The sequence below is a fragment of the Pristiophorus japonicus genome, chromosome 1, assembly GCF_044704955.1.
Source record: "Pristiophorus japonicus isolate sPriJap1 chromosome 1, sPriJap1.hap1, whole genome shotgun sequence".
NCBI lineage: Eukaryota > Metazoa > Chordata > Chondrichthyes > Pristiophoridae > Pristiophorus > Pristiophorus japonicus.
In genome coordinates, this window is record NC_091977.1 from 318,481,221 (window position 1) to 318,508,260 (window position 27,040).

The following is a 27,040-nucleotide window of genomic DNA, read 5'->3' on the forward strand; positions in this document are numbered from 1 at the left end:
CATGATGTAAAGTCAATAGATGCCACACCCACTCATATCCGAACAATAATATATGATAGATGATTTCTAAAATTGTCCTATAAATAATGCTGGCCTCATGAGAATCATTGCAATGCAGAATGTGATGTCTGTGATGATTTTGATAGTGGTGGTGCTTTTGTCGTGCATATGCAATGTGTAGCGCTGAACTCACCTTGTGACCCTAGCACCCCCTTCTCTCTAATAACCTCATTTGTGATTTGCAGCATCCTACATCTGGTGGTGAGGAGGTCCGATTCTCACCCGGCAATCAGCTGGGTCTATTCTCCACAGATGAGAGCGCCGACTTTAAGGAGTCTGTATCGCCAGCCTCCAGAAGGCATTCCACCCCAAGGCCATCTAGTGCTCCTCCGGCCATTCCCTCCTCCACTCTGGAGGTGCCGGGCCCAAGCACCTCGCCACAGGGCACCCCAGGTGTCCCCAGGATGGCACCAACCCCGTGGAAGTTTCGTGGACGCGGCAGGTCTGGTCCACGAGCGCCAGATGAGAGCGGAGAGATGGTACAGTTGTCCAGGAGGACTGTTGACATAGGTGACCAGATCCTAAATGCATTGGGGGGCATATCCCGACAGCTGACCAGCATCTCCGGCACCATGATGACTACGTTCAGCAGATGGCAGAGGCCCTGGAGGCGATAGCCAAGAACATTCGTGGCACAGGCCTCCCAGTGATCCCGGAGCGTGGCACTCCACCCCTAGGTTCCACACGCCCAGTGCCAATAATACATGAGAGGCAGGAGCAAGATCCTGTTTCTGGATCCGAGAATGTTCCCACCTCGGTACCCTCCGTTCCCGTAGCCGTGCAACCACCCCCTCTGCCTTCATCCCCCTCAATGAGGCACCGCCTGAGGAGCTCCTCGGCCAGGCGGCATGGAGCGAGGAGGGGAAGGGATAGAGGTGGGGAGAAGAAGGTGGGGGGGAAGGAAAGTGAGGTGCATGTCCGCAGGTGATGGCTTTGTTATATCTCCATCTGGGTGTGTGCAATTTGTTGTAATGTATGGGAGAAGGGGGCCATCATGTTGGTTTTCATTTGTGTTCTGTGTTGCTGGACATGTTGACCATTTGATTGATGTCAATGTTCGAAAAAGTGAGGTGGGGGTGGGGTGTTTTTACCCGTGATACTTATGATTTCAGGCCAATGGTCGTATTGAATGTTTTTTATTCAACATAACCTTGTTGCGCATTGTCTCAGATAGATGGACTGTTACACACTGGTGATTCCTTAACATGAAAGGGTATAATTACACTTAACTTGAATCAACTTAAACTTTAACTGGCACTGAGGTGATGCCCACCATTGATGTCTGAGCTGCACACACAGCAGTGTGTCAGCTTTGTCAATAACAGCAACGTTCTTTCAGGCAAATCGCTCATTTATGAGCTCCTGACATAAGAGTCTTGCAGCTATGTAGCCACCACGGGCCCTTTCCTGCGGTCTGGAGGGGGGAATGGGCATGGTTGCATAGTCAGCCTGATTGTCTGGCCCGTGGTCAGCATCCAGCCCCTCGTCCTCCTCTTCCTCTCTCTCCTGAGGTAGACCATCAGTTCCTTTTGGCAACTCTTGTCCCCTCCTGATAGCCAGGTTATGCAGCATGGAGCACATGATTACGAATTGAGCTACTTGCTCAGGGTTGTATTGCAGCTCTCCTGCTGAGTGCTCCAGACATCTAAAGCACTGCTTAAGCACACTAATTGTTTTCTGGACCACATTGCGTGTGGCTCTGTGGCTCTCATTGTATTGCTTCTTGGCCTCAGTGTGGGTGTCACGCAGGGGTGTCATCAGCCAGGTGGCTAGGCCATATCGTTTGTCATCAGCATCCAGCATTGACCTTGTGGCTGACTGGTAAACATGTCAGATACAGCGCTCTCACGCAGAATGTGAGCCTCATCGAAGCTGCCCGGACATTTGGCATTCGCTGCCATAATTATCTGGTTGTGGTCGACAACTTGTTGGACCTTTAGGGAGTGAAATCCTTTTCTGTTGCAAAAAACCTCTGGGCCCTGACAAGGTGCCCGCATGGCTATGTGAGTACACTGTGTTGCTCCCTGCATCTTGGGGAAATTAGCAATGCAGTTGAATGCTCCAGCCCTGTCAGTCTGAGCCTCCGTGGTCATAGGGAAGTTGATACATGCGTACAGGGCCTCCGTGACCTGTCTAATGCAGCAAAGTGTGGCATGCTGAGACAGAGGGGAAATGTCAACCGCAGAAGCCTGAAAGGAACCGAACGCGTAGAATGACAGTGTCGTGGTGGCCTTGATCTTGATGGACAGTGATGTCCTGAAAGTGCTGGCAAGCTGCAGAACTGCCCTGATGAGCTAACATATTTCAATAATAACCACTTTGTGGAAGCGCAGTATCCCAAGACAGGTGTTCTCGGATAAGTCGAGGAAAGACCACTTCTCCTTCTAAGTGCGGGGTGTGTCTGGTCTGAACCTCCTCCTCAGTCTGGCATGTCTTAGATTGGGTACATAATGCTGTGCATTAGACGTTATGCCATTTGCACTCTGCAGCATCTGCGTTGTAATCGATGCAGGCTGAGAAATGGCTGGCTTCATTACAATAAAAGTATAATGCCAATTGTTCACAAGCAATAAATTGCCACACTAAAAGACACCTACAATAAAACCCAATCGTCCACAGTATGAAAAGATGTCTGTTGAGATGGTCACTTCACCTGAGAAGAACTCCAGAATCAATCCAAACTCCCCCGAAGTTAAAGCAGCCTTTTCAATGAAGCGACCTGCGATTTGCAAAATGGCGTTCACACCGCTGTGATTAGTTCAGAACGGTTCAACTTTTTCAGAGCGGTGTTTTTTCAGCGAGCGATATTGTGGGTGAGATGTGTGCGAGGTGCTGAAAGTGACGCTGGGTGATATACTGGGCGCCAGTTTCGGCAAATGTGATCTTTATGACAAAAAAAGTGGGTGATCGGTACTATTGAATCTCGGCGTTAATTACATGCGGAAAGTAACGCTGGGCAATATTATGGGCGTTAGTTCCACCCATTCTAATGAGTCCGCCCAAAAAAAAGTGGGCGGGCAGTATTATTTGGCGAAAGCAGCGCTCGGCGATAAGTGTCCGAAAAATGGGCGTCAGTTTCCATTTTGTGGCGAAATGGGTGATATCTGGGCGTTATACGTCATTTCAGCATTAAAATGGATGTTAAGTGGGTGTTATGCATGCAAAGGGAGCGGGCAGGGAAGTGGAGCTGAGTCCATTATCAGATCAGCCATGATCTTATTAAATGGCGGAGCAGGCTTGAGGGGCCATGTGACCTTCTCCTGCTTCTATTTCTTATGTTATGTTTTTATGTGGTCCGATGTCAAATTTTGTTTCTTAATGCTCCTGTGAAGCACCTTGGAAGGTTTCGCAGCTTTAAAGGTGCTATATAAATGTAGGTTGTTGTTTTCAGTACAAGGCACAGATTGCCAGATTCAGGCTTAGCAATCCCCAACTATGCATAAAACTACTGCACACGTCACTGGTGATTTCCTTTGAATTGATCAGATTTAGCCTACTGGCTTGCTGCGTTCTCTGGAGCTAAGCAGGAAGAATTATGAAGATACAAAAATGACGGACTGGAAAAAACCAACTGGGTGGTCAAACCTTCCAATAAGAAAGAAAGACTTGCATTTATATAGCGGCTTTCACAAACTCAGGACGTCGCAAAACGCCTTACAGTGAATTAAATACCTTTTTGAAGTTTAATCACTGTTGTAATGTCGGAAATGCAGAGCCAATTTGCACACAGCAAGCTCCCAGAAACAGCAATGAGATAAATGACTAAATAATCTGTTTTAGTGATGTTGATTGAGGTATAAATATTGGCTAGGACTCCCCTGCTCTTTTAGGCACATCTGAGAGGACGTCTCATCCAAAAGATAGCACCTCCTGATACGTCCTTACTGCACAGTATAAATGCACAAGAGGCCCATGCTTGAGAGAAGGTCAGTCTGTGACCTGTCCTTTATTCCTTAGCACTCAAGTGATGGAAGTGGGTGGAGCTTCCCCTTTTATACCTGAAGGTCCAGGTTAGGAGTGTCTCCCACAAGTTCACCACCTAGTGGTCATTGTTCTCACAGTGTACAACTGAGGTCAGATTATACATGGGTTACAATGCTGGTTAAATACATGACATCACCTCCCCCCCAAAGTCTTATTGGGATCACAGGTTGAGTATCTCTGGTGGTTGACGTTCCCTTGTAGAGCGCCTGAGTTGGGGCTCCGGCTGTTGGGCCCTGGCCTGAGTGTCTGCTGTTTGCGGTGCCTCAGGCCTATCCGGACTGCCCACAGTGACTGGGCTCTCCTCCCTTTGGTTCCGGTGTTCAGTCACCTGTGGTGGAGTGAACTCTATATCGTGTTCTTCCTCTGCTTCTTCTATGGGGTTGTTGAACCTCCTTTTTGTTTGATCCACGTGTTTGCAGCAGATTTGTCCATTGGTAAGTTTAACTACCAGAATCCTATTTCCCTCTTTGGCAATCACAGTGCCTGCGAGTCATTTGGGCCCTGCAGCGTAGTTGAGGACAAAAACAGGGTCATTTACATCAATACATCGTGCCCTCACATTCCTGTCATGGTAATCATATTGTGACTGGCGCCTGCTCTTGACAATTTCTTTCATGGTGGGGTGTATAAGGCATAACTGGGTTTTGAGCTTCCTTTTCATTAGCAGCTCTGCGTGTGGAACCCCTGTGAGTGAGTGTGGTCGGGATCTGTAGGCCAACAAGAAGTGTGATAAGCGGCTTTGTAGGGAACCCCCTTGGATTCTGAGCATCCCTTGTTTGATTATCTGCACTGCTTGTTCTGCCTGGCCGTTTGAGGCCGGCTTGAACGGTGTCGTTCTGACATGGTTAATTCCATTGCCTGCCATGAAGTCCTGGAATTCAGTGCTTGTGAAGCACGGGCCATTGTCGCTGACCAAGATGTCCGGTAGACCGTTGGCACCCAACATTGCCCGTAGACTTTCTACTGTGGCAGTGGATGTGCTTGAATTTAAAATGTCACACTCGATCCATTTGGAGCAGGCGTCTACTACAACCAAAAACATTTTTCCCATGAAAGGACCTGCGTAGTCCACATGGATGCATGACCAAGGCTTGGCGGGCCATGGCCAGGGGCTAAGGGAGACTTCCCTGGGCGCATTGCTCAGCTGGGCATACGTGTTGCACCTGTGAACACAAAGTTCCAGATCTGCATCTATCCCTGGCCACCAAACGTGTGACCTGGCAATTGCCTTCATTATGACAATGCCCGGGTGCTCATTGTGGAGTTCTCTGATGAACACCTCTCTGCCCATCTGGGGCATGACTACTTGGTTTCCTCACAGTAGGCAATCGGCCTGAATCGAGAGTTCATCCCTGCGCCTGTAAAATGGTTTAAGTCCCTCAGGGCATGCCCTGTACGTGTCTGCCCAGTCCCCATTCAGGACACATTTCTTGACTAGAGAAAATAGCTGGTCTCTATTTGTCCAGACTTTAATCTGACAGGCTGTCACGGGTGAGCCTTCGCTTCCGAAAGCTTCAACAGCCATGACCATCTCAGCAGCATGCTCGGTAGCCCCCTCAGTGGTGGCTAGTGGGAGCCTGCTGAGTGCATCGGCGCAGTTTCCAGTGCCCGGTCTGTGCTGAATTGTATCGTCATAGGCGGTGTTAGATCTTTTAATTTTCAATGAAATGCGAACTCCGGTTGTAGTTTTAATGTAATTTTATTCTGGCAGCAGCAACAAGCTTCTGGCTTTAAGCCAGGCCTTTGTCCTTCTGAGACCACATGGCCAAAATGGCTGTTCTTATACCTGACTCAATTTACAGAAAAGAACATACCTTCTTTGACCTTATTGGCTTAATTGATATACTGTTAACCTTTAATTGGCTCGCTACCAAAGGTCCTAAAATGTCAAGTTAATTGATGACTTAATGCAACATGCTGAATTGCACGTAGCTACTCTGACTTGGGGGTCTGTGAATTTTCACAGCCTCTCTGAATGCAGCCTGTTTGAATTCTCTATCAATCCCCCCTTTGATTCTTTCACAAACTGAATCATAAAACATCAGCTATCACTGGTTAAACATTCTACAAAATAATTTCATACAGGTTAAGAGAGTTTCCTTCTAAAATTTGTTGGTGTTTCCCTACATATCCGGACTAGTAGCTTCCACACAAATTTACACCAACCCGAATTCCATCGTGGCCACAATGGAAGTCTGGTTTTAGTCGGTTAATTAACCTTATTCCAATTTAATCTAAATCAATATCTTAATTCAACCAGTAACCAACCTTCCCTTAAGCATAACATACCCCTGTGCCACGTACAGATGGTCTGCTGGGACCTGCTAGGTGTCTCACCTGCGGGACAGCAGCTATAGCCGCCTGGTCGCAACAACATTTAATCAACATAAACAAACAATATAAAAGTAAAATAATTACAACGAATAGAATTAAACCTTCCACCAATGAAGTTCCTATTGAACCTAGCCATTCAGTGGCTCCACTCCACAAAGTGAATGATGGGGGTTGCTTAAGTTTTTCTACCTCCTTTTGGATATGCTCCGCGAAGTGGGTAATTTCTTCGGAGCTATCTGGGATGTACGTGCAACACTCAGTTCCGAGTAGGGTGCAAGTACCTCCCTTTTCAGCCAGGATGTAGTCAAGGGCCAGTCTATTCTGTAGGGCTACTATGCGGATTGCTACCATTTCTGCATTGATTTTAACTAGGGCCTCTGAGGTATCATTGGCTACCCGTTCCACAACGGATGCCATGTTAATGGATTCCCTTGCCAGTCTGGCGGTCCCATACCTGGGGATCAGAATGGCAAAGAACCTCTCTGTTTCTGTGATAGCTCTCTTAGGACGGTGTAAATATTCCGACAATTACTTTATATGATACATATATGGCACAATATAGGCTAAAAAGCAGGATCCCGTCCAATTCTGGGGCAACCAAGGGTAGGCCTTGTGGCCACACACCCAATAGGTGCCATCAAAGGCAATGAATGTTAGCTGTTTCTTTGTCAGCAACACTCCGGGGCCTGTCCAGGCTTTTCCATCTGTTTTATTCAGAATCCCCGTTACATTAAGAATTCCCACATCGGCCCAGATTGGACGGTTCCGCGGCTTGATTACATTATAATTCCGGGAGCAGTTATTATACCCCATATTTTGGCCTCCTTTGATGTTTCTAATCAGACAGACCGATTCCCCCGGTCTTCCTATTACCGTTGTATTAGTGATAACAAAAAATGCAGGCTGTTTGGAATTATTGTAGCACGGTTGGTATCCCTCTTCAAAGGTAGTCAGATTGTAACCTGCTGACTCCCATTTACATGCCAAGTTTTCCGTATCCTGAAACGCATTGCCTGTTTTGTTTTGATTAATTATCCACTCAGCCATTTCCGAGATATTCAAGGGAACTGGCCTCCATGGAATCCCTCCCTTTGAGTGAATAGGAATTTGCTCACATACCCAACAACTAGAAATGTTACCTTGTTTGGCATAAATGTATGACATATATAAAAAGGTATTTACATGTAATTCCCTTGCTACCCTACTATTTCCCTTTGGTGCAGAGGGTCGGCTAGTAAGAAGTAGGCCTATGCCTAGAATACCTACAATCAGTAATACAGTAAATTTATACATGTTGGCAAAAAGTAATTGTCCTTATTAGATTTCAGCTTCAGTTACGGGTGCTCGTTTAACATGTGAAGCATGGATCCAGGCTTTCTTTCCTTGGACTTTAACAGCTGCCTGGGTGGTCAATAACACTTGATAAGGTCCCTCCCACTTGGCACCCAAAGGTTCTTTATGCAACTTTTTCACATACTCCCGGGATGATGTCGTGTCCTCCTTTGGGTGGGTTACCCCAAGCTGCCGATAGCTATCGGGAAACAGAACTAATAGCATTGGTTAGGTCCTGACAGTATGATAACAAAGTGTCACTCATTAAGTGAACATCAGCTTTCCGTAAGTCGATAGTTCCTGGCAGCGACATGGGTCTTCCTGTTATAATTTCAAATGGGCTTAGACCTGTAGTTCTGTTCGGGGTTGCCCTAATGCTACATAGCACTATTGGTAGTGCCTGGGGCCATGGTGTTCCTTCTTGGTGATATTTGGCAAGCCATTGTTTCAGAGTTCGATTCATTTGTTCTACTTGCCCTGATGATTGTGGATGATAAGGACAGTGTAAATCCCACGTAATGTTCAGTAACCTACAGACTTCTTGGCAGACAGCACCTGTGAAGTGTGTTCCCTGATCTGAGTCAATGCTACTCGGGACTCCCCATCGGGGAATGTAATCCTTACACAAGACCTTTGCAGTGTGATTGGCTGTGGCTCTTTTAGTTGGGACAGCTTCTACCCATCTAGAGAATCTGTCGACCATGACAAGAATGTTAGTGTATCCTTGGCATGAAGGAAGAGATATATAATCAACCTGCAGATGCTGGAATGGTCCGACAGGGGCAGGGGGCCTCAGTTGGGGCATTACCGTGATGGGTCCAGAATTATTTTTCTGGCAGACCACACAGCGGTCTGTTACCAGCTGGGCATGTTTTTTAAATCCCCGACCCCACTAGCTTTTCTGGAACCGTGCCATCATCTGTTGTGAGGCCAAGTGTCCCCACGAGTGGATCTGTTGGGCTAAAAAAAGGCATAAGCGCTTGTGGCACGACTGGCTTGTTGGTAACTCTTTGTCTCCAGACACCATCTTCACATAGCTTAATTCCTGCCTCAATCCATGTCCATTTTTCCTCTCGGGAGCACTCGCCTTGCACTGTTTGAAGGTCTCGTGTCAGAGTCCTGAGTGCTTTCAATCTGCACATCTGTGTTGGTCCTTCTGGGGGAACGCCCTGTGAGGTGGCGGCTTTAGCTGCCTGGTCGGCTAGGGCATTTCCCTGTGCTTCTGTGGTATTTTCCTTGGTATGGGCCTTATACTTCAGGATGGACACTTCCTGAGGTAATTGTATGGCCTCTAGTAAATATCGGACTTCTTTTCCATTTCGGATAGGTGTACCAGCAGCAGTGAGGAATCCTCTTTTCCGCCATAACAGGCCAAAGTCGTGAACAACTCCAAAAGCATAACGTGAATCTGTGCAGACATTAGCTGTCTGTCCTTCTGCTATTCGACATGCTTCTGACAGGGCCCGTAACTCGGCCTGTTGTGCTGACGTTCCTGAGGGGTAAACATCCTTTTGCCACTACCTCATATAAGGTTGTAACTGCCCATCCTGCTTTTCTGGTACCATTGTCAACAAAGGAGGAACCATCTGTAAACAGGATGAGGTCTGGGTTGTGCAGAGGCTCCTCTGCTGCTAAGGATGCTTCTTCTGTTACTTTTAAAATCTCCACGCAATCATGCTCTTCACATTCTCCCCCCTCTTGCTCCCTCGATTCTGACATCGGGAGCACAGTTGCGGGATTAACCAGGCTGGCCCGCACGATATGGAGATTAGGAGCTTCCAAAACTGCTGTCCAGCAGGTCCATCTAGCTGCCGTCACCTGAGACATTCTATTCATAGACAGCAAAGCGTGTACGGTGTGGGGACACTTGACAATCAGCTTTTGGTCGAGGACTAGACCCCCAGTGGTCATTACCGCTCGACATGTAGCTTCCATGGCCCTTAGGCAACTTCCCCATCCGAGGGCTACCGCATCCAGTTTTGCCAAATAATAGCCAATAGGTCTTTGCCGATCCCCATGTTCTTGTGTCAGTATAGCTGTCATATATCCTTCTTTCTCATGAACAAACAGGGTAAATGGCTTACCACTGTCGGGGATTCCCAAAACCCGTGCCGAACACAAAGCCTTTTTCAAACTCAGGAAGGCCTCTTGCTGTTCCTTAGTGAGGGTGATGGCTTCTTTAGAGGCACGTTTCCCCTTTAAAATATCATTCAATGGCTGAGCAAGCTGTGTGAAGGAGTCAATCCAATTTCTGTTAAAGTTACACAATCTCAAAAAAGACCTTAGTTCCTGAATAGTGGTGGGTTTTTTAGCAGCCCAAATGGCTGCAGTTCTATTCTGCGTAAGTTCTCTCTTTCCTTGTGAAATCTTTTGTCCCGGGTATACAACCTCTTCTTGGGATATTTGTGCTTTGTCGATGCTGGCTTTATGTCCTTTCAGCCAAAGGTGGTCCAGCAAAGCTCGTAAATCTTGTTCATGCTGTTCTTTCGTGTTTGAAGCTAGCAGGATATCGTCTACATATTGGATGACTGTGGATGACAGAGGAGGTAATTCTCGCAAATGGCTTTGTAAAGCCATGTGTAATACCGTAGGGCTGTTGTGGAAACCCTGCGGTAACCGGGTCCAAGTATACTGTTGTCCTTGGACCGTGAAAGCAAACCACTGTCGAACCTCCGGTGCCAGAGGCACCGACCAAAATCCGTTGGCCATATCTATAACCGAGAAATATTTATGTTCCGGTTTGAGGGCATTAAAAATGGTGGAGGGATCTGCGACCAAAGGAGCTTTTTGATCAATACACTGGTTAGCTTTCCTATAATCGACAGTCAAACGCCAAGTCTCATTAGATTTCTGTGCCGGCCACATGGGGCTATTGGAGGAGCTATGCGTTTTAATAAGCACCCCTTGTTTCTCCAATTGCTGAATAACCGGTAAGATTCCCGCGATGGCTGTTGGACTGATGGGATACTGTTTCGTGCATGGAGGCTTGGTCCCAGTAAATGACGCAGGCTCTATCTGGAGTAGGCCACAATCGTTCTTATCTTTAGTCCATATCGGGTGTTCCTTCAATTCTTCTTTCTTCAAAGTTTTAATTGACCATGTCACCCGACCATCCTCGAAATGCAACGATGAATCTACTTGGATTAGAACGTCCATTCCCAAAAGGGGTTGATCTACTGGGCCTATCCAGACCGGCATGGTTAGTTCATGTGGACCCAGCCCTATAAATACCGGTGTTGTCCTTTTAATTTCTATTTTATGGCCCCCAACTCCATAGGCTGTACGTGCCCTACCATCCAACGGCAAGAAGTCTCCATATTGTAGGGGTAAGCATGTTAATTCCGCCCCTGTGTCTAAAAGACAGTCCACATCCTTATCGCCCACCCTCACAGTTATATATAGCCCATCTCCCCTCTGTTGTATTAGTGCGAGGAGGGGGGCCAGGGTGGGCTCTAATCATTTTTTGCTATCCCAAGTAACTCCTTCTGTTGTTGTATTGTCAGTCGCTTAAATGCTTCTATGAGGTCGTTATCTTGTGACAAGCCTGGTTTGTTGGCTGAATTGTATCCCTGGCTGCATCCTCTTCCCCAGCCATGACCTTGCTGTTTTACCCTGCACGTCTTGGCCCAGTGGCCTTCTTTCCCACAATAATGACATTTTCCGGGTAATTTTCCTAATAACTGTTTATCGGAATCCTGGGATTTCCATCCCATAGCCTGTACAGCTCGGACTTTAGCTCCCATATCCCTATCTAATTGGTTACATCGATCCACCAATGCTGCAAAAGTAGTTCCTCTACCTTCCCAGTCCGGTAACACTACCTTAAGCATTTTGGACAGTTCTGGCTTTAGACCTGCCACAAAAGCTGCTTTCAGGGGTCCAAACACTTGTTCATCCATTTTCTCATCTGTATTATTCATACCCGAATGTTCTAAACCACTCGTCATACTCCAGGACCTCCTCTGTTCCTTTCTGTTGGCAGGCTGCAATTTTTCCCCAGTCTGTCTTAGCTGGACTGAAGGCTTGCAGCCAGTGTTTAATCGCCTCCCATCTTGCTCATCCTGCCCCAAAGCTTCCTCTACCTTGTCGTGCAATTTTCTTCCTTGTGTTTTTGGCACCATTATGGTCAAAATTTGCACTCCGTCCCTGGGATGAAGTTGATATATATTTCTTAAGCGGTCCAATTGGTCCCACGTTTTCACTCCCCCTTTCTTTGGATTGGGCAACTCCATTTATCAATTTTCTCTGGGTCTGCTGGATCATGAACTAAATATTTTGCATACACCCTGTTCTTCGTTTTTTTTGTTCCACCCTCATCCGCAGTCTCTTCTGATTTGACTAAAACTCGTCTTTTTTTAAAAGAGGCAAAGCGCACCCCTAATTCTTCATCCTCCGACCATGTATCGTCAGAGGATTCAGAATCCGTATCTATTCCTCGGTCGTGTCCTCGGGTTTGCGCTTTTAATTTATCCAAACATGGGTACCCTGGGAATTGACCGATACATTTTCCTTTTCCTATTACTGTCTCTTGACCTAATGATTTTTTCCATTCTTTAATTTCACCTTTAAGATCTTTAACTTCCGCTTCCGACTTTTCATGTTCAAGTCTTTTCTGTCGCAGCTGTGCACAAACAGCTTGCAATTGGTCCTTTGTACTGGTCAGGTCCCTATCATGTTGGGAACGCATTATAATTTCATTCCGCTGTCGGATCTGTCCCATAACGGTTAGGAACCATCGGATTCGCTCTTTATTTTTCATACGCGTCGTTTTTCCCCAGACCCTTTTAATCTCGTCTAAGGACCATTGTCCTTTGGAGGTTCCGTACTTTTGTTCGATCTTAATACAGGTTTTAGATAAGTTGAATTGTTGCTCTATGCATTCTTTCAATTGTTCGAGGATTTCATCAATCGAAACCTCAGGTGGTGCCTGCCCACCTTTAACAGTTGTAGGCAATTCTTTGCTCTTATCTCCTGCTGCCATAATACTGATTTCTTTACTGGGGTCTCGAGTCGTAGGCATTCCAGCCGATCAGTGAGTCGGTGATTAATTAACTAACACACCGCCGAAGTTAGATGTCTATGGGACCTCGAGCCGACTACCAACCGGAGGGTTCGCAAACCAGAGGCTTTCGGAATCGCGTAGAAGGAGAGGCGAATTTAGACTTTTGACCGAGGACTTTTATAAAGAGGAGTCCTTACCTCAGTATGTGGGTCCGATGCCCAAAATTCAGTTTCTTTCCTCAGCGATCGTGTTCGTGACGCCAAAATTGTTAGATCTCTTAATTTTCAATGAAATGCGAACTCCGGTTGTAGTCTTAATGTAATTTTATTCTGGCAGCAGCAACACGCTTCTGGCTTTAAGCCAGGCCTTTGTCCTTCTGAGACCACATGGCCAAAATGGCTGTTCTTATACCTGACTCAATTTACAGAAAAGAACGTGCCTTCTTTGACCTTATTGACTCAATTGATTATACTGTTAACCTTTAATTGGCTCGCTACCAAAGGTCCTAAAATGTCAGGTTGATTGATGACTTAATGCAACATGCTGAGTTGCACATAGCAACTCTGACTTGGGGTCTGTGAATTTTCACAGCCTGTCTGAATGCAGCCTGCTTGAATTCTCTACCAGGCGGCTAACGTGAGTGCCCACCTCTGTATGTGGGCCGATGCGTTTGCATTTATGGAGTTGTTGTCGGCCAAAAGGGATGTTTGGGGTTTGTAATCTGTCTCCAGCTCAAATTTCCTGCCAAACAGGTACTGGTGCATTTTCTTTACCGCATATACACATGCAAGCACCTCCTTTTCTACCATCCCGTAGCCCCTTTCTGCCTGGGACAGACTTCTGGAGGCATAAGCTACCAGCTGTAACTGACCCTTGGCACTGACATGCTGCAACACACACCCGACACCATAGGACGACGCATCGCACGTTAACACAAGTTTCTTACATGGGTCATATAGCGTTAACAGATTGTTGGAACATAACAAATTGCATGCTCTATTAAAAGCCCTTTCCTGGCTGTCCCCCCAGACCCATTCGCGACCTTTGCGTAGGAGCACGTGTAGCGTCTCTAGCAGCGTGCTCAATTTGGGAAGAAAGTTACCGAAATAGTTCAGGAGCCCCAGGAACGAACGCAGCTCCGTCGTGTTACGGGGTCTGGGTGCTCTCTGGATCGCTTCCATCCCGTCTGCTGCTACCCTCATCCCCAGAAATTCTACCTCTGGAGCTAGGAAGACGCACTTCGCCTTTTTCAGTCGCAGCCCTACCCGGTCCAGTCTGCGTAGCACCTCCACCAGGTGTGGAGGTGTTCTTCAGTATCGTGACCCGTGATGAGGATGTCATCCTGAAAAACCACCGTCCCTGGAATCGACTTGAGGAGCCTTTCCATATTTCGTTGGAAGATCGCGGCGGCTGAGCAAATCTCGAACGGACATCTGTTGTACTCAAACAATCCCTTGTGTGTCGTGTTGTTGGTCAGCTTCTTCGACTCACTCGCCAGCTCCTGGGTCATGTAAGCTGAGGTCAGGTCCAATTTTGAAAAATGTTTGCCACCGGATAGCGTCGCAAAGAGGTCCTCCGCTCTCGGTAAAGGGTACTGGTCTTGGTGTGACACCCGATTGATGGTGGCCTTGTAATCACCATATATCCTGACCGACCCATCCGCCTTGAGCATCGGCACAATCGGGCTCGCCCAGTCACTGAATTCGACTGGCGAGATGATGCCTTCCCTCAGCAGGCGGTCCAATTCGCCTTCTATCTTTTCCCGCATCACGTACGGCACCGCTCTGGCCTTGTGGTGTACTGGCCTGGCGTCCGAGTTTATGTGAATGACTACCTTGGCCCCCATGAAAGTGCCAATTCCGGGTTGAAATAATGAGTCAAATTTGTCCAGGATCGATGAGCAAGATAATCGCTCCACAGAGGAAATTGCATTGACATCGCCCCATTTCCAGTTCATGACAGGAAGCCAACTCCTCCCCAGTCGTGCGGGACCGTCCCCCAGGACAACCCAGAGTGGCAACCTGTTCTCCGAATCTTTGTGGGTTACGAATACCGTGGCACTGCCTAGCACCGGAATGATCTCCTTTGTGTATGTCCGTAGCTGTGCGTCAATCGGCGATAATTTTGGCCTCCTGGCCTTGGACGCCCACAACTTTTCGAACTGTTTGATACTCATCAGGGACTGGCTGGCCCCCGTGTCTAGCTCCATTGATACTGGGATGCCATTGAGGAGCATTTTCATCATTATCGGTGGCGTCCTGGTGCATGAACTGTATAGTATACGTGCTCCTCATGAACTCGCTGAACTTCAGCTTCCAGCGATTTCCCCCAGCATTCATTTCTGCAATTTCTGCAGGTATTTTGCTCATCTCTGCAAACTCCGGCTGAGTGTGTGCCTCCATGCCTCCAACATGAGCTGTTGTTGGAAACAAAAGGTCCCTTGCCAGTCAATCGAGCCTGACTGCCCCTATGACTGTCCTTAAGTGCGCCATTAACAGGTGTTGATGGCCCCATTACTGGCCGCATTGTTTCTTGCAATGGCGTGAATCACCGTTCAACTTGCCATTGTCTATGTCGAACTCCCCCGCTGGGTTCGACTGCAAGTTGGGGCATGCCCGATTGCCCTTGTCTGCCTGGAGAACTGTGTGCTGCTTTAACAATGTTGAATCTCTGTCCCAACCATTCCTTAACACAATACCTCTCGTCTGTTCTGCTAGTGGCCATGCTCGCGTGGTTTAAATCCCATTTTCTTGTCACCATTGATACGTCCTTCCTATACAGTATAAATGCACACGAGGCCCATGCTTGAGAGAAGGTCAGTCTGTGACCTGTCCTTTATTTCATAGCACTCAAGTGATGGAAGTGGGTGGAGCTTCCCCTTTTAGGTTCGGTTAGGAGTGTCTCCCACAAGTTCACCACCTAGTGGTCATTGTTCTCACAGTATACAACTTAGGTCAGATTTTCCATGGGTTACAATGCTGGTTGAATACATGACACCTCCGATAGTACAGCACTCTCTCAGCACTGCGTTGGAAGTTTATGCCTAGATTTTTGTGCTCATGTCTCTGGAGTGTATCTTAGAACACACAACCTTCTGACTCAGAGGTGAGAGTGCTACCCACTGAGCCATGGCTGACAGTAAGTCATGTTGTGCTTCAGCATCATGATCTGCAATGCTGCCCATCCACCAGCAACCACATGATGTCCCGGGAGAGGGAAAAAAAACACCAGATTTAAACTAAACATTAGGCAGAGTATTTTTTGAGAGGTTTACATTTAGAACTATGAGTACATGTGTCTGATTTTGCTTCATTGGATTACCCATGTTCATTCACCCTTTCAATAACCATACAATCATATCAGGGCTTCTGGAAGACCTATGTTTTTATGAACCAGCTTGTATTTCCACAGAAGGAAGGAAAAACATGATGCAGCACTGAAACAGTAATAACTGCTGCCAGCGCATCTGCCCACTTGCTTGCTGCAGTCCCAACCTTCTGTTAGATGCGTTAACTGTTGTCATGGTAAACTTTACTTGCTGTAGTGAACTCATTAGAAAAAATGGTGAGAAAAGAGGTTTATAGCAAGTCTACCCATGTATTAACATAGCACACATACATGTGTTTGTTGGTGTGTGCACATTTTCAATCTTTGCTGGACACTGTCTATGAGTTAATCTGTTGAAATATAACATCTCTTTTTCAATGCAGCAGATAATCCATTTTGTAACACTGGCTCTGAGCACAGAATGAATTAACATACTTTCACTTCATTTGCATTTTTATGTTTTTTTCTGAGATGTCAATATAGTCAGCCAAAAGGCTATTTATATAAGAGGAATTAAGTCACTAAATCGGGGGTGGTAGTGAATGGAGTCATAATGAAAGTCATTTTTTGGGAGGTTTTGCCTTCAGCCATTTTGGAACAGATAAAATTCAGCTTCATGTGTCCCAAGTGGTCTCAATTTGACATTTTTTATGATGGCAAATGAGAATTGAATCACTGAATATTTTTCATTGCGTCAACTCCTTTCTGTGATTATATTTTTTGGTCAATCAGGTGCCAGCGACATAGGGGCAATTTTAACATAACCCGCTCATCGGGCTACTGATGGGATCGGGCACTGCTACTTTCGTATGATGGGAAAAGCTTATAATGGGATGTCTAGTTTGGCTATCCATTCGATCGCCTCCTGAGATATCCAGTGGACAAATGAGGTGTTAAACCAGTGTTGCACCCGATCCGGTGGGTTTCCTGCCCGGTCAGTTAGGTTCAAATAACGCTCACTGATTATAGGATACAAATCAACGCTGCTACTTCCAAATGTGGGAGTCCTTGCATTCCAGCTATCATCTATACAACAGTTCTTAAATTTAATGGGACACATTCTTCCTTGGAGGAATATTAACACACATTTTTTAAATGTCACCAATCTTCTATGGCCGGAATTTTGCCTAGCTCGACGGGTCCGGTGTGGGTGGTGACCATGGCGGGTCACAACCCCGCTGCTGGCTCCATCCCACTGCTGAAAATGACTTTCCCTTAATAGGGCCTATTAAGCTAGCTCAGCGCATTACACAGCCCAATTAAATGCTGCACATCTGGTGACATCATGGATGACTCGTTTTCAGCCAGGATATTTAAAGGGGCCATGGCCACACTGGATTTGAATGTCAATGTAACATAGTGCTGTCAGTGCACTACCATGACTGCACAGAGGCAGAGGGCTGCACCCAGGTTCTCCAATGACTCCCTCCATATGCTATGAGACCAAAACAGCCTGGTTTCAGATTGCAGAGGAGGTCACCTGCAGGGATGTGATCAGGAGGACCTGGGTGCAGTGCAGCAAATGTTTCAATTATCTCATTAGATCAGGAAGTGTGAATACAAAGCCCCACTCACCTTCATCCTGCTGTGTCTCTCACCTCATCCCATCACTCCACCTTTCCAACTCTACCCCTGCATATCCTTACTCACACCAATTTACCTTCCACATCCACCCATCGCTCTGTCTCTATTTATATTATCACATCCTCATCTCCCCATCTCAACATCTCTCACACTCACCCACATCCTAGTGCAATCATACCAACTAACAACACACAAGGAGGCCACTTGGATTTGGCACCCCACTCCATCATAGTCTCCCTCTAAAGATCTAACCCATCCATTCCTTACACTCATTCCATCACTCTCACTCAACCTTCTCTTCTTTCCCTCCTTGCAAGTAAAGAGGGCCCACAATAAGAGGGAGAGGGGGCGAACCGGCGGTGGCCCTCCATCATTTGCAAACCTTACAACAGTGGAGGAGACTGCTTTAGAAATATATGGGGTCGCCGAGCAGCTGGAAATGGGAAACGGAGAGAAGGAGACATCTCAGCACCCTGGAGACAGAATTACATATCATACATCAGTCACTCATATGGGGACTGATGTCAGCAGTCACTGAATGGTCATCATGTGCATAATGGTATGTGTACCCATTCTTCATATGGCATATCCAACTAATCTCTTTACTCTCCCACAGGTCCGTCAAGAGCCCGAACCCCACCACTGTCCAGGAGAAAGAGGAAGACAACTCCTCAGAGGGTTCACCAGTCTCTGAGAGGGCACCATCACCAGCACCAACGCAGATACGCACATCTCGGTGGGTGCCACGTGAGTTACAGTGTTGTCACCTGATGTCTCACAACTCACAAGTGAGCAAGATGGTGAAGACAGGGACAGCGTCAAAGGAAGTAAATCTGCCCATGATAGAAACATAGAAACATAGAAATCTACAGCGCAGAAGGAGGCCATTTCTGCCCATCGTGTCCACACCGGCCAACAAAGAGCCACACGGCCCTCAGTCAGCAGCCCTGAAGGTTACATATAAACCTATGAACAATGAACAATGGCGGAAAGGTAAAGAGCATCTGGCCCAACCAGTCCATCTCACACAACCACGACACCCCATGCATCGCAACATTTTATACTCCACCCCAATCGGAGCCATGTGATCTCCTGGGAGAGACAAAAAAAAGATAAAACCCCAAGCCAATTGGGGAAAGAAATCTGGGAAAATTCCTCTCCGACCCATCCAGGTGATCAAAACTACTCCAGAAGATCACTCTGGCCATATTAGATTCGTTGAAGTACTTACCAGCGTATCTGCGCCAGCCAACAAGAGGTTATCCAGTCTAATCCCACTTACCAGCTCTAGGTCCATAACCCTGCAGGTTTATGGCATTTCAAGTGCCCATCCAAGCATCTTTTAAATGTGGTGAGTGGTTTCTGCCTCTACCACCTTTCCAGGCAATGAGTTTCAGATCCCCACTACCCTCTGCATAAAGAAGCTTCCCCTAAAATCCCCTCTAAACCTTCCACCAGCCGCCTTAAAGCTATGGCCCCTCGTAATTGATCCCTCCACCAAGGGAAATAGGCCCTTGCTATCCACTATATCCAGGCCCCTTAAAGTTTTATACACCGCAATGAAGTCTCCTCTGCTCCAAGGAGAACAAATCCAGCCTATCCAATCTGTCTTCATTGCTAAGATTCTCCATTCCAGGCAGCATCCTCATAAATCTCCTCTGCACCCTCTCCAACGCAATCACGTCCTTCCTATAATACGGCGACCAGAACTGCATGCAGTATTCCAGCTGTGGCCTAATCAAAGTATTATACAATTTAAGCATAACCTCCCTACTCTTATATTCTATGCCTCAGTCAATAAAGGCAAGCATTCCGTATGCCTTCTTAACCACCTTATCCACCTGGCCTGCTACTTTCAGATATCTGTGGACAAGCACTCCAAGGTCCCTTTGTTCATCTACACTTCTAAGTGGCCTACCGTTTAATGTGTATACCCTTTCCTCTCCAAATGCATTACCTCACACTTCATGATCATATTGAATGGTGGTGCAGGCTCGAAGGGCCGAATGGCCTACTCCTGCACCTATTTTCTATGTTTCTATGTTTCTATGTTTCTATGTTTCCCCGAATTAAATTCCATTTGCCACTGTTCTGCCCACCTGACCAGTAGATTGATATCCTCCTGCAGTCCATGACTTTCCTATTCATAATCAATCACACAGCCAATTTTAGTGTCATCTGCAAACATCTTAATCATACCTCCTATATTCAAATCTAGATCATTGATGTATACCACAAAAAGCAAGGAACTCAGTACTGAGCCCTGCGGAAACCCACTGGAAATATCCTTCCAGTCACAAAAACATCCATGAATCATTACCCTTTGCTTCCCCTAAGCCAATTTTGGATCCAAATTGCCACTTTGCCCTGGATCCCATGGGCTTTTACCTTCATGACCAGTCTGTCATGTGGAACCTTATCAAAAGTTTTGCTAAAGTCCATATACACGACATCGTATGCACTACCCTCATCGACCCTCCTGGTTACCTCCTCGAAAAATTCAATCAGGTTAGTCAAACACGATCTTCCCTTAACAAATCCATGCTGACTGTCCCTGATTAATTCTTGCCTTTCTAAATGTAGATTTATCCTGTCCTTCAGGATTTTTTCCAATAATTTTCCCACCCACCACTGAGGTTAGGCTGACAGGCCTGTAATTACTCGGTGAGGCTATCCATGGCTTCCCAGGCAGCAATGTGTTTGGGTGCTGATGCCCTCTGTCCTGTGTAGCATCAGGTGATTGCGGAGAAGGTTGATGTTGTTGTTGTTGGTGCTGCTGGTGTGTCTGGTGCTGCTGGTGTTGGGGCTCATCATGGTCAGATTCTGAGGACCAAGGTGAGACAGTATAAACGGCATCCATGCTGATGGAATAGATGGCAGATAAAATTGTGTCCTAGGCCAAACCATCTTCAGCTGTTCATCAATGACCTTCCCTCCAACATAAAGTCAGACGTGGGGATGTTCGCTGATGACTGCACAATATTCAGTGCCATTCGTAACTCCTCAGATAATGAAGCAGTCCATGCCCGTATGCAGCAAGACCTGGACGACATTCAGGCTTGGGCTGATAAGTGGCAAGCAACATTCACGCCATACAATTGCCAGGCAATGACTATCTCCAACAAGAGAAAGTCTAATCACCTCCCCTTGACATTCAATGACATTACCATCCTCAAATCTCCCACCATCAACATCCAGGGGGTCATCATTGATCAAAAACTTGACGGGACCAACCGCATAAATACTGTGGCAACAAGAGCAGGTGACAGGCTGGGTATTCTGCAGTGAGTTACTCCCAAAAGCCTTTCCACCATCTACAAGGCACAAGTCTGGAGTGTAATGGAATACTCTCCACTTGCCTGGATGAGTACAGCTCTAAAAAGAAGCTCAACACCATCCAGAACAAAGCAGCCCACTTGCTTGGCAACCCATCCAATACCTTGAACATTCACTCTCTACATCACTGGCACACCGTGGCTGCAGTGTGTACCAGCTGCAAGATGCACTGCAGCTACTCGCCAAGGCTTGTGATAACAGCACACTTAGATAATATCAACGGGATTAAACAAAGTCAAATGAAAGGAAAATCATGTTTAACAAACCTACTGTAGGTTTTTGAGGATGTAACTGATAGAATAGATAAGGGAGAACCACTGGATGTAGTGTATTTGGATTTTCAGAAGGTCTTTGATAAAGTCCCACATAAGAGATTAGTGTGCAAAATTAAAGCACATAGGATTGGGGGTAATGTATTGGTATGGATTGAAAATTGGTTAACTGACAGGAAACAGAGAGTAGGAATAAATGGGTCTTTTTCAGGTTGGCGGGCAGTGACTAGTGGGGTACCACAGGGGTCAGTGCTTGGGCCCCAGCTAGTCACAATATATATAAATGATTTGGATGAGGGAACCAAATGTAATATTTCCAAGTTTGCTGACGACACAAAACTAGGTGGGATTGTGAATTGTGAGGAGGATGCAAAGACGCTGCAAGGCGATTTAGATAGGTTGAGTGAGTGGGCAAACACATGGCAGATTGAGTATAACGTGGATAAATGTGAAGTTATCCACTTTGGTAGAAAAAACATAAGGACAAAGCATTATTTAAATGGTGATGGCTTGGGAAGTGTGAATGTACAGAGGGACCTGGGTGTCCTTGTACATCAGTCATTGAAAGCAAACATACAGGTGCAACAAGCAGTTAGGAAGGCAAATGGTATGTTGGCCTTCATTGCAAGAGGATTTGAGTACAGGAGCAAGAATGTCTTACTACAGTTATACAGGGCCTTGGTGAGACCACACCTGGAGTATTGTGTGCAGTTTTGGTCTCCTTACCTAAAGATATACTTGCCATAGAGGGAGTACAGCGAATGTTCACCAGACTGATTCCTGGGATGGTAGGACTGTCATATGAGGAGAGACTGGGTCGTCTAGGCCTGTATTCACTAGCGTTTAGAAGAATGAGAGGGAATCTCATTGAAACGTATAAAATTCTGACAGGGTTGGATAGACTGGATGTGGGGAGGATGTTTCCCCTGGCTGGGAAGTCTAGAACAAGGGGTCACAGTCTCAGGATATGGGGTAGGAAATTTAGCACTGAGATGAGGTGAAATCTTTTCACTCAGAGGGTGGTGAACCTGTGGAATTCTCTACCACAGAAGACTGTGAAGGCCAAGTCGCTGAATATATTTAAGAGAGAGATAGATAGATTTCTAGAAACAAAGGGCATCAAGGGGTATGGGGAAAAAGCGGGAATATGGTGTTAAGATAGAGGATCAGCCATGATCGTATTGAATGGCGGTGCAGAGCTCGAAGGGCTGAATGGCCTTCTACTGCTCCTATTTTCTATGTTTCTTCTTTGGCAGCACCTCCCAAACCCGCAACCTCTACCACCTAGGGCAGCAGGCCCTGCAAGTTCCTCTCCAAGTCACACACCAGCCTGACGTGGACGTATGTCATCGTTCCTTCATCGTCATTGTGTCAAAATCCTGAAACATCCTCCCTAACAGCACTGTGGAAGTACCTTCACCACACAGACTGCAGCGGTTCAAGAAGACGGCTCATCACTACCATCTCAATGGCAATTAAGGATGGGCAATAAATGCTGGCCTTGCAGTGATGCTCAAATCCCATGAATGAAGAAAATAAAAGTAGAGATGACAGAAGCAATCTGTCAATGGTGAGTGAGATTCTTCCTATGAGGTAACAGTGAATGGAGACTTTGCTGGAAAAGTCTTGCAGCCTACTCTCTGTGCTGGGAATGCAGTGAGGAACAGCTTCTGCTGAGGAAAGTGATCATCTGTCAGGTGGGAGCTTTTATAGTACATTTGATTCTGTCAACTAATCAGCTGGAGCAATGGCCACTGAACTCCCACCTCAGCTTGACAAGCAATGTGTTTCCTTTGGCCATCGAATTAAATTCAAAAGGTAAGGTTAAAACCAAAGGGTCTGACAACTAGCTACTAATAATTTAAATTGGGTCACCCGCCTCTGCCAATCGTGCTGGGTCCACACTGTCAGACGCGCCTGGTGGAAAGGCACGTGAGAGCAGGATGACAGCTGCTTCCCAACCCGCTCCCAAAAATAACAACTTTCCCACCTGACCCGCTAACACCCCAGAAAATTCTGGCCTATACCTCTATGACATTAAATTTCTGTTTATTTTTGCTTATGTTTCTCAACTCCAGTGAACTAAAGCAATCAGGTCCTATAATCAGCCCATTAATCAAATAGTATTGACACATTGGGCTAAACTTTTGAGTTTTTACCGTTCAATTACTGCCCGATTTAGTGCCCGTTTTGTCATTTTTAAGAACTTACCGCCCGTTTTTAGGTCCATCTGCAAATTCTCGCCGATATATCGCCCGATTACCGCCAGCAGTATTTTCGGGTTCAAATCACCGCCTGCAGTACTTCCAGCCGCCTGCCCAGTACATGGCATCAATTTTCCCTCAACAATTTCATGCACCGCCCGTTTACTGCCCGCAAGATCGCCCAGCATTATTTTCCAAATTGTTTTTTTAAATCGCCTAGAATACTGCCCACTATCAATATCGCTGTGTAAAGGATGCACTTAAGCCATTTTGAAATCGGAGCTGTAGCTGTATTAAATTGCAGTTTAAACTTCGATAACTTTTTGGAGCATTTTATTGTTGTTTTTGAGGAATACTTATAATTTCAGGGGTTTATAAAAATATCTTCTTTAATTTGAGGAGAGATTTGAGAGATTAATGAAATTTGATTAATTCTATGACATGTTTCAGTAAATTTACCTTTAAGAAAATGGGGCCTGTAATTTCTCTACCAATGCTGGCTACTAATTACATGCTGCATCGTGAATCAGGAAGAAGGTTTATTGGAGAGCATTATGTGGCTATTCAAAGAGTTGGTAGACTGTTGAAGAGGAGGAGATCTTACCCACAACGCATTTACAGGGATAAGCGATCATACCTGGACTTTTCCGAGAACACGTGCGTTAGAAGGCTGCACTTCCGAAAGGAGGTCGTCCGTGAGATATGCCAGCTCATTAAGGGAGACCTGCCACCTACCAGCACCATCAGAACCGCTCTGTCCATTGAGGTTAAGGTGACTGCAGCACTTCCATTCTATGCATCGGGCTCCTTTCAGATATCAGCTGGCGACATTTGCTGCATCTCTCAGCACGCCACACATTTCTGCATTTGGCAGGTGACACAAGCATTTTACGCATGGAGGTATGACTTTATAAACTTCACATGGAGGCACAGAGTGAAAGGGCATTGGGATTCTCAAGAATAGCAAACTTCCCTAAGGTACAGGGTGCAATAGACTGTCCGCACATCGCCCTGCGAGCACCCTTCTTGTGTGAGAGCACTGTCTCCGACCTCTTTAAAAGTCAGCCACAAGGTCAACGCTGAATGTTTGGTGATAAATGATATGGCCTCGCCACCTGGCTCTTGACCCCGCCTCCGTAAGCCACAGACAGGAGCCGAGCATCGCTACAATCAAAACCATATAGCCAAACGCAATATAGTCGAAAAGACAATTAGAGTGCTGAAGCAGCGCTTCAGATGCTTGGACCACTCAGGAGGTAACTTACAATCCCATCCCGAGCAGGTCGCGGAGTTCATTGTGGTGTGTTGCACGTTGCATAATTTGGCAATCAGAAGGGGGCAGGAAATGTCGGAGGGGACTGCAGGTCCACCTCAGGACATAGTGGATGAGCCAGTTAGAGAAGTGGAAGAGGAAAGTGAGGAAGAGGAGGTCGATGAGGAGTCTGGCGATGAAACCATGATACCAGCCATCCCAGCACCGCTGGAGAAGACCTGAGGCGCTTATGCAGCAGCAAGACTGTTACGTCAGCAGTTCATAAATGAAAGCTTTGCTTGAAGGTTACAAGTTCAGTTAAAATGTCCATTGTTAGTAATCCTGACATTGATTGTATGGATTGTTGATCCCTCATTTATCAAAAGTGAGTGAGACACATCACAAAAAATTACATACAATAAAAGTTATTTTAATTTTGAAAAAGGCTGAGTGTGAAGTAAATTAAGAAAAAAATAAATAGTTAATAAATAATAAATAATGATTAAATAATGATAAATACTTAAAATTTTAAAAATGAACAAGATTTGAATAAGTCAACAATGCACTTTTAACCCACAACACAATGCCCCAAGCAGTAAACAATTTTTCATAATAAACTAACACCCACCCACCCACTAACAGTTAACACAACAGAAAACATTTTTATATTAACAGTAGAAAACAACCCCCTCACCCCGCAACAATCATTGAACGAGACAGGAAACATTTTTAATTCATTTGAGACCACCGCCTTTCACCCCCCACACCCCCAACAGCCGACCCCCCCAACCTGAAACCCAAATGTTTATTTGTATTGCGCGTACCCCTGTCCCTGCCCCTCCCCCTGCCCCTGCCTGCAACAATGTCAGGGTGTTGTACAGCAGTGCGCCCCGAGCGCAGCTGCAGAGGCGGGGTGACCGTGGCAGTGTCAAATGTGGGGAATGTGGAGAGGTGGTAGGGTCTGATGACCCGTCCTCAGAGTCAGAAGAATCTGCATTCTCCTGACTCCCATGTGCTGTAGGCATGATTGGTACGATACCTTGGGGTTCAGTGTCGTTCCCCGATTCCACTGGCCACCTCAAGGCGTCCACAGAATCAGTGATTCGCTGCATCACCGCAATCCGCACCAACGCCTCCTCCTAATGGCGCGCGCATTGCGATGTTACCTCTTGTGCGAATGCACCAATTGCCTCGAGGAGCTGTCGACCTATGTCGACGCCCGCCCTAGTCAGCACAACCATGTCCATCTCTGCGTCTGCCTGTCTAGTTGTACGGATCTCATTCCGAAGCAGCCTCCTCAGATTAGGCACGGAGGCTATAACACTCAGTATGCACTGCTGCACAACGCTTGGTCCGGCCACCTCCTCGGCGGCAAATTCGTGAAAAATGGATTCGACTGAGGAAGAGGTGGTTGCAGGCATGAGGGACCCTTCAATGGATTGTAGCACCTCCTCAATGTCTACTTCCTGCAGCAGGTCGAGCATTAGGTGCACTTGAGTAAGGTGATCCTGCTCCTCTGTGAACACTACTACGTGCTCTTCTTCAGCTATAAAACAAGACAGAATAGGTAAGCAGAAGGGCAAGGAAGTGAAGGAAGGAGGGTGGGGTGGGAGAGGGAGGGAGAGTGAAGGTTACATTTTATAACTTACACCGTGCATGAATATGAGGAGGCACAACATTACTGCATTATATTTCACCAATATACACTACATGAAATGAACATGTACAGAATTTACTGAGAGTGCATGGCATTCTCATAATATTTCATAATGGTACTAGCTTTAGAGTGCAGTAATTATGCATTATGCCCATCCCGGGGATCATGTGTTACTCACGTCGCGCCATCACCAGATCAGCATCACCACAAGTGGCCAAGCGATCATGCGCCCCAGTGAGGACGGCGGCTCGCTCCTCCACACTCGGCTCCTGCAGCTCTGCTGGCCCTTCCCCAATTCGGCGACGCTCGCCTAGTTGAAAGCAATTTTTTTCTGAAAATACGACAAAACCATGGTTTCATATAATTGCACAAGCACTAGTAAGCACCCCCAATGTTTTTCAACACTGTCCCAGTAAGGCACCATCACCTTCCAAGTTATGCATAATTAACACATCTTATTAATTAAAGCAAAACAATAAAATAACATCGTTTATACTAACTCCAAACTTGCCGATATTAAAAAATGCACATTATGGCACTTTCAAATTTTAACTAATGAATCATTGAATTATTACATTTATTAAAGTTTTTACATACTCTTGCGACCATATAAATGTCGTCCCAGCGCTTTCTGTACTGGACTGGCCCCCGATGGATCTGGGTGACCGAAGACACCGCCTCAGCAAATTCTGCCCA